This window comes from Sminthopsis crassicaudata, chromosome 3 (assembly GCF_048593235.1).
Source record: "Sminthopsis crassicaudata isolate SCR6 chromosome 3, ASM4859323v1, whole genome shotgun sequence".
Lineage (NCBI taxonomy): Eukaryota > Metazoa > Chordata > Mammalia > Dasyuromorphia > Dasyuridae > Sminthopsis > Sminthopsis crassicaudata.
This window is the reverse complement of record NC_133619.1, coordinates 192,755,041-192,772,956: the sequence shown is the minus strand read 5'-3', so window position 1 is coordinate 192,772,956 and position 17,916 is coordinate 192,755,041.

Here is a 17,916-nt window from a genome sequence, read left to right as displayed (position 1 = left end):
TCAATTCAGGAAAAAAAAATCCCACAATGAAAATAACAAGCCACATTGTTGCAAAATTTAGAACTATAAGCTCAAGATAAATATAGTGCCTGCTACCAAGCCAATAAATAAATCAATCAATCAATCAATCAATCAATCAGGTATTGTGAAACAACAAACAAATAGACAGTTTTGAAAGATAATGAAATTAAAGCCATTTCTAGTCATATGACAAAATATTCCAAATCACTATTGATTATATTAATCCAAATTAAACAGTTTTGAAGTACCACCTCACACCTTTCAGACTGGCTAAAATGACAGGATAAGATAATGATAAATGTTGGAGGGGATATGGGAAAATGGGGTCACTGATGCATTGTTGGTGGAGTTGTGAACTGATCCTACCATTGTAGGGGACAATGTGGAGCTATATCCAAAGGGATATCAAATAATGCATATCCATTGATCCAACAGTGCCATTACTGGATATATAGCCCAAAGAAATCATAAAGGATGGAAAATGATTCACATGTGCAAAAATATGTATAGCAGTTCTTTTTGTACTGGCAAAGAATTTCAAAATTAGTGGATGACCATAAATTAGGGAGTGGCTAAATAAGTATATTAAAATAATGAAATTGTATTATTCTCAAAAAAAAATTATAAACAAGCGGATTTTAGAAAAGAATGAAAAATTTAAATGAATTGATGCTGAGGAAAAACAAGCAGAACCAGGAATGCATTGTACATATTAACAACAAGAATGTGCAATAATTAATTATGAAAGACTGGGGCCTTAGTTCTCCAAAGCAATACCATTAAACTTTGAATAGAAAATGCCATCTGCATCCTGAGAGAGAACCACAGGAAGTAATTTGTTCTTTCTCGCTTTTCTTTTTCCTCTTGTGGTTTATCCCTTTTGTTCTGATTTTATTTCTTAACATGATTCATAAAGAAATGTGCATAAAAGAATGAATGTTCCTGAATGAACTAGAAAAAAAATAAAATGAACATGAGTTCACACACACATACACAAAAAACAAACAAACAAACAAACAAAACACTTTTTGTCTAATAAACTAATGTTCTAAGTTTACATATACATTGTCCATTCTAGAATATAGTGCCTAAAATAGTATCTTCTCTTTGGCTCATATTGTTCCTACCCAGAATTTAATAAGATACATATAAAATATTGCTTATTTATTGCAATGTTCTTCTCTAAAATGTAATATTCTCTGGGAGCAGGTTTCTTGCGGGGGAGGGGGGAGGGTCTGGAAGCAGACTTCGTTTTGGTTCTGTGTAATCAACCCAAATGCAGACAGGAATTAAAGTCCACTCCTTTATTGTTTCCTTTTAAGTCTTGTCTCCTTCACTTGGGGTTCAGCTAGTTTTCTGGAGGCCTTCTGTAGTCTTGGTTCTGAGCGCTTAAGCTGCCTTCTCTGGCTTGTGAATCTCCTCAACTGAGCTGAGGCTCAGAGCTTCTAGGAGTAGAACTTCCTGACTTCTGAATGTCCTGGACTGAATTCTGGTTGAGGTTTCTGGTTTATATATGCTCTTTTAAAGGTATGAATTTTGTAGAATTCTAATAAGTACTAAGTACATTAGTGAACTAGAGAATTGTTAAGTATCATGCTAAATTAGATAACTAACTTAGCACTTTGTAAGAATCCTAACAATTTGTTGTCATTTCTAGGTTTCTATGAATGTGGGTAACAGCATTCCAAATTCTCCTCCAGATAACAAACATTTGTGGTACAGAAGAATACTTTTTTTTTAATCTCATAGAAAATTCAGAATTTACATAGCAATCATATAACACATAAACAAATACAGAAAACATATAAATAAATTAACATTAACCCAGAAATGAGCAACACAATTTCCATCATTCTCTGTGTCCTACTTTTTCCATCATAAACAATTTCAGTTAGTCCCATGACCTGTCACATCACTTTTTAAAAAAAAGAAGAAAAAGACTAATATGTAAATATTATTTATGTTTGTTAAAATAGCAACATACAATATTAAAAGTATAGCCTTAGGAGAAAAAGAACATAGAATAGATGGAAAAACGTGATCAGGTAAATAAATGTTTGAGTTTTTTAACAATTTATTAGGACAGTTGTGAGTGATGGAGAGATCAAAGGCATCTACATCCCAGTGTGTACCTAAGATAGAGTGCATGAGTAAATCCTGGAAGTTGAATATATTGGGGAACTGAAAAATTAGAATATTTGAAGGAATATCAACATATATTTTAGAGCCTGGGACAGCTAGGTGGTGCATTGAATAGAAAGTTGGGACAAGAGTCAGGAAAACCTAAGTTCAAATCCAGTCTCAGACATTTTCTACCTCTCTGACCCTGTGCAAGAAACCTAACCTCATTTAGCACAATATTCTTATTTTCAAAATGAATTAAATGAATGGCAAACCATTCCAGTATCTTTTCCAAGAAAATCCTGAAATGGGGTCACAAAGAGTCTACAAAATTAAAATCACTAAACAATGAACAATTTCTATTTACTCAGAATGATATAGAACAATTTATATATGCTCAAAACAATATAGAACAATTTCTATATAATTTTAGAGGCATATATGCAATTATATTTTAGAGGCAGGGGTTAAGGTGAAAAGGAGGACTATGAGCAGACAATGAAATTAACTAAACTATCCTAGGGTTAAATATAAAACAAATAATAGAGTCTAGATTAGAAAACAAATTTGGATTTCATTAACTTCAGAGGAGAAGATGTTGAGGGATGGTTATAGAAGTAGAGTCTAGATGTAGTAGTAGGGAGGAAGAGGTATTCTACTTTCCTTATTTAGATGGAATAAATTAGTTGAGAAAAAGGTAGTCATGGAAGCAGTGTCACTGAAAGAAAGAAATTTTTCATTAATTGACAAAAAATGGAATATGTCTCATAAAAGGTGATTCAATAGCTATTTCCATATTGAATAGGAATATATATGATACACACACACACATATGTCTGGGTCAACTTTCTCAATGATTAAGAAATTAAGTAACCTAATCCTAAAAGAACAAAAGGTTTACTATGTTTCTTAATTGCAAAAAAGTAATCATTATGTAAAATTTAAATCCACTTGGACTATATACCTGAGACACATGCACAGTAATATGTGTGCTTGTAGATACGCACCACACCTGCACGCCCATGCACACACACACACACACACACACACACACACACACACATCACATCACATTAAAATGAAAAAAAAAAGCAATCTCTTTTAGGAGAGTAGATTTTAATTTTTAAATGTCTATATTTATGAAGGTAAGTATTTTTCTTTTTTTTTTCTTTTTCTTAATTAAGCAGTAATAGTGATAATATCCCAAACTGAAAGTTAAAGAGTTTTGTGATGTCAAATAAAGGTGGATGTGCTATATTTTAAAATTTCTTTGTCAGATACCCACCTATCAAACATATGACAGCACTATTTTGTTATATTATTAGGTCCTTGGTACTTTGCAACATACATTTCCATGTAAAAAGATATAAAAAGTACCTTATGTACAAGAGAATATTATATCAGCTGCTAAACTGGTGAATACTGGGTGCAAAGTATTTTTCACCTTCCAGGAGTACTTGAATCTATAACTAATAAAAATGATACATCATCTATATACTTTGTGAAAAATATGAAAATCGTTTCTGTCTGGGATCTTATATCCTCTTTCAGTCATAGATGTATAAATACATTGATAATGATAAAGATTAATAGAATTTAAATACTTTTCCCTTTATATTTGGTTTTTAAAATTATTTATTTTAATACAAAATTTTTTTTTGTATCATGTTAGCAGTGAAAAATCAGAGGAAAAAAATCATGGGAGAGAATAAAAACAGAAAAAAAAGTAAATATATAAAGTATTATTTACATTCAGTCTCCATGGTTCTTTTTCTAGATGAAGATGACATTTTCTGTCCAAATTTTACTGGGATTGTTTTGGATCACTGAACTACTGAGAAGAACCGTGTCTTTCATACTTGATCATTGAACAGTATTGCTGTTATTTGGTACAAAGTAGTCCTGATTTTGCTTGTTTTTCTGAGCATAAATTTAGGTAAATATTTCCAGGCATTTCTAACATCTCATTCACTATTTTTTATAGAACAATAATATCCCATTATCTTCATATATCACAACTTATTTGGCCATTCCTCAATTGATAGGCATCTCTTCATTTTTCAATTCTTTGCTGCAACAAAGTTGCTACAAACATTTTTGTACCTATGAGTCCTTTTTTCTTTGTTTATGATTTGCTTGGGATACAGATCCAATAGTGACACTGCTGGTTCAAAGGGTATGCACAATTTGACTTCAGGCATAGTTCTGGACTTCTGGATTGCCCTCCAGAATAATTGAATCATTTTCCACATCCTGTCCAACATTTATATTTTCCTGTCATCTTAACCAATCTAAGTGGTACCTCAAAGTTGACTTAATTTGCATTTTTCTAATCAATAGTGATTTAGATCATTTTATATGACTATAGGTGGCTACAATTTTATCATATGAAAATTGTTTGTATCTTTTGATAATTTATTAATTAGGCAATGACTTGTATTTTTATAAATTTTTCATTGGTGGTAAACTTACCATTAAATTTTCATGTTTGATCCTGTTGAATTGGTTTTTTTCTTCCCTTTTTTCTAATCAAATTAACTAAAGGTTTAGCTATTTTCTTGCTTATTTTAAATAAAACTCTTAGTTTTATTAGTTCAATAATTTGTTTAGTTTCAATTTTCTTAATCTCTCCTTTGAGTTTTTGAATTTATATATTTGCTACTTAATTAAGGGTGTTCAATTTGTGTTTTTTCAGTCTTTTTAAATTGCATGCTCAATTCATTGATCTTCTCTCTCTATTTTATTCATGTAGCTACTAATAAAGCGGGGACCCCGAAACACCAAAAATTTTTGAAGGAGAAAATCTCCTTCAACTATGCCTCAATGAGGGACCCTGCCCCGAGGGACAAACAGTTTCATCCTTGTTATCTGGGTGTGGTTGGCTCAGTCCTGAAATTCATTTAATTCAAATTCCAGCTCAAGCTGAAACCCAGGGAGGAGCCAACTTGGGACTCCATCAGCAAGCCCCCTTCAGCTTGTAGCCAAAGCTCCAGTTATAAAAAGAGCCAAACTAAAATTCTCTCTTTGCAGAGGTTCCAAACATGCTAGCTCCATGCTTGGCATTCCAAGGAGCATCTGTCCATTGAATACTCTTTCCAGTGCCATCCTCTCTTTATCCTCACCTATGTCCTAACCAGACTTTTTATGCCTCTCTTTCAGGATTTCTAATCTTACTTCCAATCCCCATAATAAACCTCTTTTATCAATCTAGGCTTTGGGGTCTCTAAATTCTTTTACAGAGAACCTCTGCACCACCAGAAGGGAGTCCCAACCTCCCTACCCTTGTGCCAAATCTCAAGGAGTTGCAGGAGAGCCAAACCTCTCCATTTGGTTCCCTGAACCCCAAATCTGCTGCTAGACTTTTTCATTTAAGTCCTTGACCACCAGAAACCCTGAATTCATTTTGGTTCCCTAAACCTAAACCTCATCACTTAGAGATATGAAATTTCCTTTCAGAACTGTTTTGTTGCATCTCATGAATTGGCATGTTGTCCCATTATTGTTATTCTCTTGGATGAAATTATGGATTATTCCTTTGATATGTTTTTGACACACACATGTTTCAGAATTAGATTATTCAATTTCTATTTGGTTATTAGTCTACCTTTCCCTGTTGAATATAATTTTTATTGCAATGTCGATTTGAAAATGAAGGATTTACTATTTCTGTCTTTCTGCATTTAATTGTGATTTTTGTGCTCTAATTTTAAATTTTTGGATCAGTTTCATACACTCATAATAAGAAGATGCATTTCTTTCTGTCCCTATTCAATTTTCTTTAGAGTTCTATCATACGCAGGTCTCCTTACTTTTTTTTCTTATTTTTTGGTTAGATTTTTCTGATTCTGAGAAGGAAACGAGGTATTCCATTGCTATCTATTTCTTCCTGTGATTGGCTTAAAATATTCTTCAGTAATTTGCCTGCTCTGCCAAATATATACATTTGGTGTATATACAATTGGTATATATACATTTGATATTGTTGCTACTTCATTGTTTATGTACCCTTTATCAAAATGTGCTTTCTTTCTTTATCTCTTTTAATTAAATCTATTTTTACTTTTGCTTTATGTGAGATCAGAATTGCAACATCTGCTTTTTTAAATTTTTTTTTACCTCGTCTGAAGTGTAATAAATTCTATTCCAGTCTTTTAAATTTACTGTGTTTGTGTTTCTCTGTATCAAATGTGTTTCTTTTAAACAAAATATTGTAGGATTGGGTTTTTTAATCCACTCTGTTGTTTGCTTCTGTTTTATAGGAGAGTTAATTCCATTCACATTCACAGTTATGATTACCATCTCTGTATTTCCTCTACCCTATTTTCTCCCCTTTTTATGCTTTTGTTCTCTCTTTCCATTCTCTCTTAAGTAGTTTTTTTAGTCCACCCCAAAAAAATTCCCTTTCTCCTATCATCAGCCCTCCCCTCTCCTCTTAATAATGTTTTTAACCCACCCTACCCACTACCTAGTTTTCTATTTTCCCTTTCCCCCTTCTCTTAACTTTTCTCGTAGTGTTTATGTCCTTCCTTCTATCCTGCCCCTTCATTATTTTTTCCTTTTTGTCCTCCTGCTACTTTATAGGGTTACATAAATTTCTATACCCAGATGAATGATTTATTCATTAAGTAAAAACTAATGAAATCAAGCTTCAGACAATTCTCATTCTTCTCCCTTTTCCCCAGTATTGCAATAATCTTCATGTGATCTAATTTGTCCCATTACACTTATCCTTTCTTTTTTTTTCCCAGTACAAACCTGTTCCCAACCCTTAATATCTTTTTCTTTGATATCATCTTGCCATAGTTCATTCACAACCACACCCTCAGTCCATGTGATGCCCTCTTCTGTCTGCCACAGTGATATATATAGTTTTCAAGAATTAGAGATATTAATTTCCCATTTAATTATGTGAACACTTCAACCTTTAAAGAGTAAATATTTTCCCCTGTTTGTGTTTCTGTGCTTTTCTTGAGTCCTGTGTTTGTACATTAAATTTTCTATTTAATTCTGTTTTTTTTTTTTTCAATAGAAGTTATTGAATGTGTCCTACTTCATTGAAGATCCATTGCCTTCCATGAAAGATGATGCTGAATCTCCCCGAGTTGTTAATTCTTGGTTGTAACCCTAGGGCCTTTGTCTTTCAAATTATGGTATTCTAGACCCTCCCGTCTTTTATTGTAAAAGATGCCAGATTCTGGGTAATCCTGATTGTTGCTCCTTGATATTTGAATTGGTTTTTTCTGGCAGCTTGCAGTAATTTTCCCTTGAGATTATAGTTTTAGACTTCATATGTTTTTGCTTTGAAATAAGTGTATTAAGAAGAAAAATCTCTGTGTATGTATATACTCCATCATTGGAAAAATAAAACAATTAAAAAAAACTTACTTAACTGGACAGCTCTGAAATTATGCTAATCAGTAATAAAATTGTTTGATGATTTTTTTTAAGAAACATGATTTTCATCACTAGGTGTAAATGATCAGGTGAAAAGAATCTTGTATATGAAACTAATAATTCTCCGACTTCCAGTCTTGCACCTGCAACTGATTATTGGACATTTCTAACTTGATTTCCTGACAAATTTTTAAATTCAGCATGTCCAATATTGTCCAACATTGAATGCAATATTTAACTAATTATATTTCCCCAGAAATCTTGCCCCTCATCTTAAGTTTCTTCTTAATGTTGATCCTCTAAATTTCATAAATAGCAACCAGGATGTCATCATTGATTTACTTCTCATATCCAGTTGCTTGCCATATTAACTTTTTACTTTTTGAATCTTCTTATAACTTACTTCTCTTTCTTATCTAGTGACTATAACTTCTTGCTGTGTCTCACTAATGACTCTCCACTTTCCAATTTTATGCTGGTTGTTTCCTGTACATGGAATTCACTCCATCTCTTCTTCCTTATTTCCCTAGCTTCCTTCATGTTTCAATTTAAATCTTGATTTCAACAAAAAGTCATTAACCTCTCTTTCTGATTATCTCCAATTAATTTGCCATTTTTTAATTTGTACATAGTTGTTTGTATGTTTTCTTTCACTGGAATTTAAGTTCCTTGAGGGCAGGGCTATTGATTTTGCTTTATCTTTCCAGTACTAAACACAGTGCCTATTCTAGAGTAAATGCTCAATAAATATATATTGTCATTAGAATGTTTTAATTAGCTCACCAATGACTATGATAATCAAATCTAACAGAGCACTATATACAGTCTTCATTGAGGGACAGAGACTTTACATTTTCATTTACCGAAAAATCCTGTGAGACTAATGAGATAACTCCTATGCAAGAAGGGAAGATTGAAATTTCCATAAGAAAAAAAAAAAAATATAAGAAGCACAAATAGGATAGAAATAAAGAAAATTTGATATTGAAAGTCTGAGAGTAGTAGTTATTGCCCCTAAGACTACTACTATTGCCAGTGCCAGAAATGTCAATGAGATATGGAAAAAATAATATATCTGAACAATGTGAGATCACCTGTAGTCAACAGAGAATTATAACAGTTAGCTCTTATTCCAACAATAAAAAAACCCCACAAACTTCATATCTTTATCTATTACCTTGGTTTGGCTTTCATAGTGTGTGTGTGTGTGTGTGTGTGTGTGTGTGTGTGTGTGTGTGTGTGTGTGTGTGTGTAAAAAGCTTGTGACTCTTACTCTCATCAAAATTGGATCAATGAGGAAATATACATATTCAGTTTGATATAGAAATCTATCTCGCCATACGCAGAATTCAGTGAAGAACAGGAAAAGAGAAGGAACGCTGATCAGGGAAATGAAAGACAGAAGTAAAACATTTTTTGAGAGTAGATAGGGTGAACTGACAGAGGAAGTAGAATAAAAAGGATGAAGTAGAATGGAGGGGAATGATTAGTACTTTTTTTTTTTCTAATTACAATTTTTATTGATTTTTTTTTTGTTTTGTTTGTTTATTTGTTTGTTTGTTTTTACATCAATACTGTTTGGTACAGACTTGGTCCAGAACTTTTTTTTGTGAAATTGTAGAAACAGAACTTCCTCTAATATTACTTTTATAATTATTGCTTTTTTTTTTGTTTTGCCTTTAATTAAAAGGCAACATAGTATATTTATATTTATACATATTATATATACTATATGTATTGTAATTACATGGGCTTTTTCTGTTTCTCTTCAGTCTTGTGGATATAGATCAAATTTTTTGTTTAAGTCTGGGTTTTTTCTTAGAAACAAATGGAATTCCTCTGTTTCATTAAATGACAATATTCTGCCATGGAAGAAAATGCTAAACTTAGCTGGATAGTTTATTCTTGGTGGCAATCCTTGATCTTTTGCCTTTCAGAATATCAAATTCCAGGCCCTTCAATCTATGTGGAGGCAGCCAGATCTTGAGTGACCCTTGATATTTGAATTGTTTTTTTTCTAGCTGCTTGCAATATTTTTTCCTTTGTTTGGGAGTTCTGCAGCTTAGCCACAATATTCCGTGGAGTTCTTTTTTTTAGGGTCTTTTTCAGAAGGTGTTTGATGAATTCTTTCCACGCCTATTTTCCCTTCTGTTTCTATTATCTCTGGACAGTTCTCTTTGATGTTTTCCTGTAAAATAGAATCTAGGCTCTTTTTTTGGTCATAGTTTTCGGGAAGTCCAATGATCTGCAGATTATCTCTCCTAGATCTATTTTCCAGGTCTATAGATTTTCCCAGTAAAATTTCCCATTATATTTTTTTTTTGTTTGTTTTGTTTGACTGATTCTTAAGTTCTCAATAAATAATTCATTTCTATTTGTTCCGTCCTGATTTTTAAGGAGTTATTTTCTTCCTTCACATTTTTTAGTTCTTTTTGTATATTCCCAATTGAATTTTTAAATGAATTATTTTGCTCTATTGAATTTTTTCCATTTCCTAATTTTTTTTTTAGAGTTATTTGCTTTTTCCAATTCAGAAATCCTACTTTCTTGAGACTTTTTTTTATGTTTTCCAATTCAGATATCCTACTTTCCTGTGATTTTTTAACCTTTTCTAATTCACAAAGTTTGTTTCCCTGCATCTCCTGTGAATTCTTTATTTTTTCCAACTCAAATTTCAGAACGTTGTTATTCTCTATCATAGTTTCTCTTTCTTTTCTCCATTTTTTCTTCAAACTCTCTTAACTTTTTAAGAGTCTCTTCTAGGAGAGAGTTATGTGATGGGGGGCAGGTATCATTCCCCTTTAGGCTGTTATCTGCTGACTCTCTGCTGTTAACTTCCTCGAGGTTGGATACCCACTCATTCTCTGTGTAGAAGGAATCTATGGTTTTTCTGGCTTTTTTGTTCATATTTAAAAAATCTTTTGGGGTCTGTCCTTGGGGTAAGAAGTTTATTTATTTATTTCTTTACCAGATTCCTCCCAGACCAGATGGATGCCACGGCTCCTGTGCCTGAACTAAGAGAGAGCTCTGGGAGAGAGTTCCCCTCCCCCTCCCTGGAAGTGTTTCAGAGTTGATTAGTATGACTGTGCTGTGAGGGTTGCCCAATGAAGGATCCAGCTGTGTGTCCTAGTGACTTCCCTGAGGTTTAAGACTGAACAGTAAAGGTGACACAAAGCCCAGCCAATGAGTCCTGTGGGGCGTGGATATCAGCAGCTGATGTGAAAAGCCCCTGCACTCAAACTGGAAGTATCTGCCCAGAAACCGTGGTCCCTATTTCAAAGTTTCTGCTTCTCTGGGACTTCTGTGGCTGAGTTCTACAGCCTCTGGCCAAGCCCGGCACTATGTGGATTAGATATTGCCTCAGGCTGTATCCTCACTGTTCAGGCTCTTAACTACCCCAAGGTGAAGCCCGGACAGTAGAAAGTGGCTGCACAGCTATGCCAAAATCTGTTAGGTCACTTCTGGATTGGGGTGGTCCTAGTATCTGGTTTTATATTTTAAAGTGGCTTGATTTCTCTTCTGAGCTGCTGTTCTATAAGCAGAGAAGAGCTAACAGCCTGTGCCAGATTCCTCTATCTCAGTGGCTTCTCTGATCCCAGAGTTCTCCCCAGCTCGATCGGTGCAGTGTGCTAGCACCTAACCCTGTCTGTGCTGTCCTCTTTTTTTTTTTTTTCCTCCCCTTGGAACTGACTTTTTCTGTTGAAATTCCAGATTCTCTTCAGCTGGTACATTGTACTTCCAATCCTTGTGGTTTCTATCAGTCCAGTGTTATTTTTGAGACTGATTTAACTAATTGGTAATGAGGGAAGAAGGAAGCTTACAGATTCATGTGTATCTTCTCTGCCATCTTGGCTCCACCCCAGATTAATACCCTTAATTGTTAAAAAAAAAAAAAAAAAGGCATATAGAAAACTAATCAAAATTATAGTTTACTTTTAAAATTTTAATAATAGCTTTTTTATTTTCAAAAAACATCCAAGATACTTTTCAACATTCACTCTTGTAAAACCTTAAGTTGCAAATGACAATTCCAAATAATGTTCCCTCCCTTCTTCCTATTTCCCTTTTATAGACAGCAAGTAAATATATGCAACTTTTCTAAATATATGTGCACACATCATGGTGCACAAAAAAAAAAAAATCAGATCACAAAGGAAAAGAAATTAGAAAGAAAAAAAGCAAGCAAACAACAACAAAAGTGAAAATTCTATGTTGTGATCCACATTCAGTCCTCATAGTCCTCTTTCTAAATACAGATGACTCTGTCAGAAGTTTATTGAAACTGGCCTGATTGTTGAAAACAGCCAAGTCTACACTGGATCATCACATAATCTTGTTTCTATGTACTATGTTCTCTTCGTTCTAGTCACTTCACTTAACATCACTTTGTTCAAGTTTCCCCAGGCCTTCTAAAATCATCTTGCTGATAATTTTTTTTAATAAAAAATAATATTAGATAATATTCATATACCAATAACCAATATTCAGCCATGAATAAGCAATGCTGATGGGGAGTTGATGCTGATGTGCATCAACTTATTTTTCATTCCTTGACACTACAAAAAGGGCTGCTACAATTTTTTTTAATATGTGTGTCCTTTTTCATTTTTTGTGTTCACCTAGGGATATAGACAAAATAAAGATACTGGATCAAAGGATATGCACAATAAGATCCCCATCTGCATAGTTTCAAATTGCTCTCCAGAATAATTGGATCAGTTTGGAACTCCACTAAAAAAATATTAGTTACCCAGCTTTCCCACATCTCCTCCAACATTTCTCATAATCTTTTTCTCTCATCTTAACCAATTTGAGACATGTATAGTAGTATCTCAGAGTTGCCTTAATTTGCATTTCTCTAATTGATAATGACTTAGAGCATTTCTTCAAAGGGCTAGACATGGCCTTAATTTTTCCATTTGAAAATAGTCGCTTTCACAGACATGGTACTGATACTTAAACCAGGTAGATTGAAAACTGAGAAAGAAAACTATAGACCAATCTCTCTAATGAATATTGATGCTAAAATTGCAAATACTATATTAGCAAAAAGACTACAGATAATCATCTGCAGGATAATACACTATGACCAAGTGGGATTTATACCAGGAATGCAGGGCTGGTTCAATATTAGGAAAACTATTAGCATAAACTATTATATCAATAACAAAATTAACAAAAACATATGATCATCTCAATAGATGCAGAAAAAGCATTTGATAAAATCTAATATGCATTCCTACTAAAAAGACTTGAGCGTATAGGAATAAATAGACTATTCCTTAAAATAATAAGGAGCATATATTTAAAACGGTCAATAAACATATGTAATGGAGATAAACAATTCCAGTAAGATCAGGAGTGAAACAAGATTGCCCACTATCACCATTACTATTCAATATTGTACTAGAAATGCTAGCCTCAGCAATAAGAGCCGAGAAAGAGATTCAAGAATTAGAGTAGCTAATGAGGAAATCAAACTATCACTCTTTGCAGATGACATGATGGTATACTTAGAGAACCCCAAGACTCTGCTAAAAAGCTATTAGAAATAATTCAGAATTTTAGCAAAGTTGCAGGATACAAAATAAATCCACATAAATCCTCAGCATTTTTATACATTTCCAACACAATCCAACAGCAAGAGATGCAAAGAGAAATTCCATTCAAAATAACTGTTGATAGTATAAAATATTTGGGAATATATCTACCAAAGGAAAATCATGAATTCTATGAGCAAAATTACAAAACACTTGCCACAAAAATAAAGTCCAGATTTAAATAATTGGAAAGACATTGAGTGCTCTTGGATAGGCTGAGCAAATATAAACAAAATGACAATACTCTCTAAACTAATCTATTTATTTAGTGCTATACCAATCAGACTTCCAAGAAACTATTTTAATGACCTAGAAAAAATAACAACAAAATTCATATGGAAGAATAAAAGGTAGAGAATTGCAAGGGAACTAATGAAAAAAAATCAGATAAAGGTGGCCTAGCTGTACCAGATCTAAAGCTATATTATAAAGCAGCAGTCAACAAAACCATTTGGTATTGGCTAAGAAATAGACTAGTTGATCAGTGGCATAGGTTAGGTTCACAGGGCAAGATAGTGAATAAAAATAGAAATCTATTGTTTGACAAACCCAAGGATCCCAACTTTTGGGATAAGAATTCATTATTTGACAAAAATTGCTGGGAAAACTGGAAATTAGTATGGCAGAAACTAGGAATGGACCCACACTTAACACTGCATACTAAGATAAGATCAAAATGGGTCCATGATTTAGACATAAAGAACGAGATCATAAATAACTTAGAGGAACATAGGATAGTTTACCTCTCACACTTGTGGAGGAGGAAGGAATTTGTGTCCAAAGGAGAACTAGAGATCATTATTGATCACAGAATAGTAAATTTTGATTACATAAAATTAAAAAGCTTTTGTACAATCAAAACTAATGCAAACAAGTTTAGAAGGGAAGTAACAAATTGGGAAAACATTTTTACAGTAAAAGGTTCTGATAAAGGCCTCATCTCCAAAATATATAGAGAATTGACTTTAATTTATAAGAAACCAAACCATTCTCCTATTGATAAATGGTCAAGGGATATGAACAGACAATTCTCAGATGATGAAATTGAAACTATTTCCACTCATATGAAAGAGTGTTCCAAATCACTACTGATCAGAGAAATGCAAATTAAGACAATTCTGAGATACCACCTGTCATATTGGCTAAGATGACAGGAACAAATAATGATGAATATTGGAGGGGCTCTGGGAAAACTGGGGACACTGATGCCTTGTTGGTAGAGTTGTGAAAGAATCCAACCATTCTGGAGAGCAATCTGGAATTATACCCAAAAAGTTATCAAACTGTGCATACCCTTTGATCAAGCAGTCCTACTCCTGGGCTTATATACCAAAGAAATATTAAAGAAGGGAAAGAGACCTGTATGTGTTAAAGATTTGTGGCAGTCCTTTTTATAGTGGCTAGAAATTGGAAAATGAATGGATGCCCATCAATTGGAGAATGGTTGGGTAAATTATGGTATATGAATGTTATGGAATATTATTGTTCTGTAAGAAATGACCAATGGGATGAATACAGAGAGGCTTGGAGAGACTTACATCAACTGATGCTGAGTGAAATGAGTAGAACTAGGGGATCATTAAACACTTCAACAATGATACTGTATGAGGATGTATTCTGATAGAAGTGGATATCTTCAACATAGAGAAGAGCTAATCCAATTCCAATTGATCAATGATAGACAGAATCAGCTACATCCAGAGAAGAAACACTGGGAAATGAGTGTAAACTGTTAGCATTATTTGTTTTTCTCCCCAGGTTATTTTTACCTTCCTAATCCAATTCTTCCTTTGCAACAACAACAACAACAACAACAAAATTCGGCTCTGCACATATATATTGTACCTAGGATATACTATAACCAATTTAATATGTATGGGAATGCCTGCCATCTAGGGGAAGGGGTGGAGGGAAGGAGAGGAAAATTCAGAACAGAAGGGATAATGTTGTAAAAAAAATTACCTATGCATATGTACTGTCAAAAGAAAGTTATAATTATAAAATTAATTTAAAATTAAATAATAATAATAATATTAAGGGGAGGGAACTTTAAAATTTCTAACTATTTAAATGAAGTAAATTGTAAAGAGTAAAGAGATGAAGAATAAATTAAAAACAAAATAAAATAAATAAAATAAAATTGTCTCTTTATATCATTTGACCACAAAGTTATAGTTTAATTGATAAATGATTATAGAATATAAAAAGACATTTTCAAAGCTATCTATCATTATATAAAAAAATTCTATAAATCACTATCAAGGAAATTCAAATTAATGAGGGAAAGTCTGAACTACCTCATCATTCTTAAATATTGGTTAGTTAATATGATAGAAAATATAAATGACAAAATTTGGAAATACTGAAAAATTTGAGTTAGTGATGAGTTATTGGCAAAGTTGTATATTGATTCAAATGTTATTGAGAATATTTGGAATTATGTCCAAACAGTTATAAAACTATGCATGTCCTTTGACACAGAAATATCAGGACATAGATCTTTACCCCAATTAGACAGAACAAAACAAAACTGTAAAAATATTTATGCCAGCCTTTACCAGTGGTAGCAAAAAAAAAAAAAAAAAAAGAAAGAAAGAAAGAAAGAAAGAAAGAAAATTGAAGCTATGCCCATTAAATTGGGACTTGTTAGATTAAGTGCTGTATATGATTTTGATGGACTACACTATAAGAAAAAATAATCACAATGTTGTCAGAAAAACCTGGAAAGACTTGCATGAACTGTCACAAAGTGAAATGAGCATATCAAAGAAAACATTGTATATGATAAGAGAAATATTTCATTATTTTCTTAGTATTTATAAAAACTCTTATAGCTTACAAAAATTTCACGTATTCAAATAACAATTATGTTCTGATATATTATGCAAAGAAATATTATTCTAGATAGTTAAATAAGAAACCTGATTATCAGAATTATATCCAAAATAAAAAAAAAAAAAACAATGAACAACCTTTTACTACATATCTGCAGTCTATATTTTTAACAACACGTTAAAATTGAAAGGAAAAAATGGAAGACATTAGCCACCTTCATGACTAACAATCAATCTGTAATGAAATATGGAAACAAAAATTCACTTAGTCTACATTGGAAAATCATTTGATAGTTTCATTAAGGTTTGGAATTCAGCAGTTTTCTTTACTTAAGAAATAGGGCCACAAAAAGCACACATTACCAGGTTTCTGCAGTTGTACTTCCTGCTTCTCTCTTTCCAGATATAATTCAAGCTGAATGACACCCAGAGCTTTATCTGCTCTGGGACCAGGATACTGTAGAAAGTGCCTACTTTCTGATAGCTTTATGGGAAGTCGAATCATTCATAATGCTTCCAGTAATATATACAAGATATCACTGTAAAGTGACTGAAATCTGAAAAATTTATCCTAGAGAACTTCAAATTATTTCTCATTTTAATGTAACCTGAAACTCTTCAGATAGAACTGACAAAATTTTCCTTTTAACTTATTTTTGTGTGTGTGCAGAAAGATCTTGTGAAATAAAAATAAAAATGGTGACTTTTAAGTATTTTGTTTATTCTTTTAATCAAATTTAAAAAAAAACAAACAGTACTCCCCTTTTTTGTGAGGTAGAAGTGAAGTGGAAATACCCCTCTGGACCATGGAAACATGATCTTGAAACTCTGTACTTAGAAGTTTATTACTAGCTCTTCATGCCCTAATGCAGATGGCATTTTTACATCCCCAGATGTGCTGCCTTAAAAACCTAAGATCTTGACAACTTTATAAGCATAAAGAAATACTGTCTTATTGCCTTCTGGGAATGGCACCCTTAATGTGATAATCTTTGCATCCTGTCTAGGATGAAAATTCCTTTTAGTATGACAAATATTTCAAGAAACATTTTGATGTCTTCCTTCTTTCTATAAATATGTGGCCCTGAGACCACTCATCACTGACCACTCCAGTCATGGTGGGGATCAGGCCTGGCCAGTGATAATAAATGCTCTTGTTCATTATTTTGTCTGGCCTGTATTTTCTCTCTCATGGGTACTTCAGAGCAAATTATACAATAATGTAAATATCTGAACACATACAAAACTGTTAAATGCATTTGTATTTGTATCTGCAAAGTCTTATGAGAAGGAATTAAAATTGTTTTAAGGTATATTCATAATTAGTAAAAAAAAGATGGAGAGAAAAAAATATATATCTTTGAGAAAATATTGACAAAATTTACATTCCATGAAATGATATTTGAAGAAAGGACATCCAACATCCAAATTTAATAACTGTCATGCAAAGCAACTGATTGAATTCACATATGTTTCTTAAAGAAGGAACAACTTTAATATTATTTCAGAAATAACACATAAAATCATGCCTCACATTCCAAATGAATACAGTATATGTAAGGGACCTAGAACCGATCTTCCCTGTGCGGAAGGGAGACGCCCTAATGTCAGTCATCTCCAGGATGTGGTTCCAGGTCGACTAATAGAGCTACGTGTCGGTAGATGCATGGAACTATGAGTTGCTTGGCCATATAAGGAGAAAAACGGCTAGGCATTGCTAAAGGAGCTGGCCCCGCCCACGATGGGAGGAATCGGGGAGGGTCCAAGAAGATTCTGTATAAAAGTAGGGAACAGCAACGGCTCGGGGAGACATTTTGGGGAGCAGACAATAAAGAACAGCTCTGCTACATGTTGGCTCTCTGTATGCTTATTCCCCGCTCCTGTTTCCGGAGCGGGGTCCGGAGACGTCAGAAGGCTGGTGATAGCTTGAAGCGCACAGTAAGAAA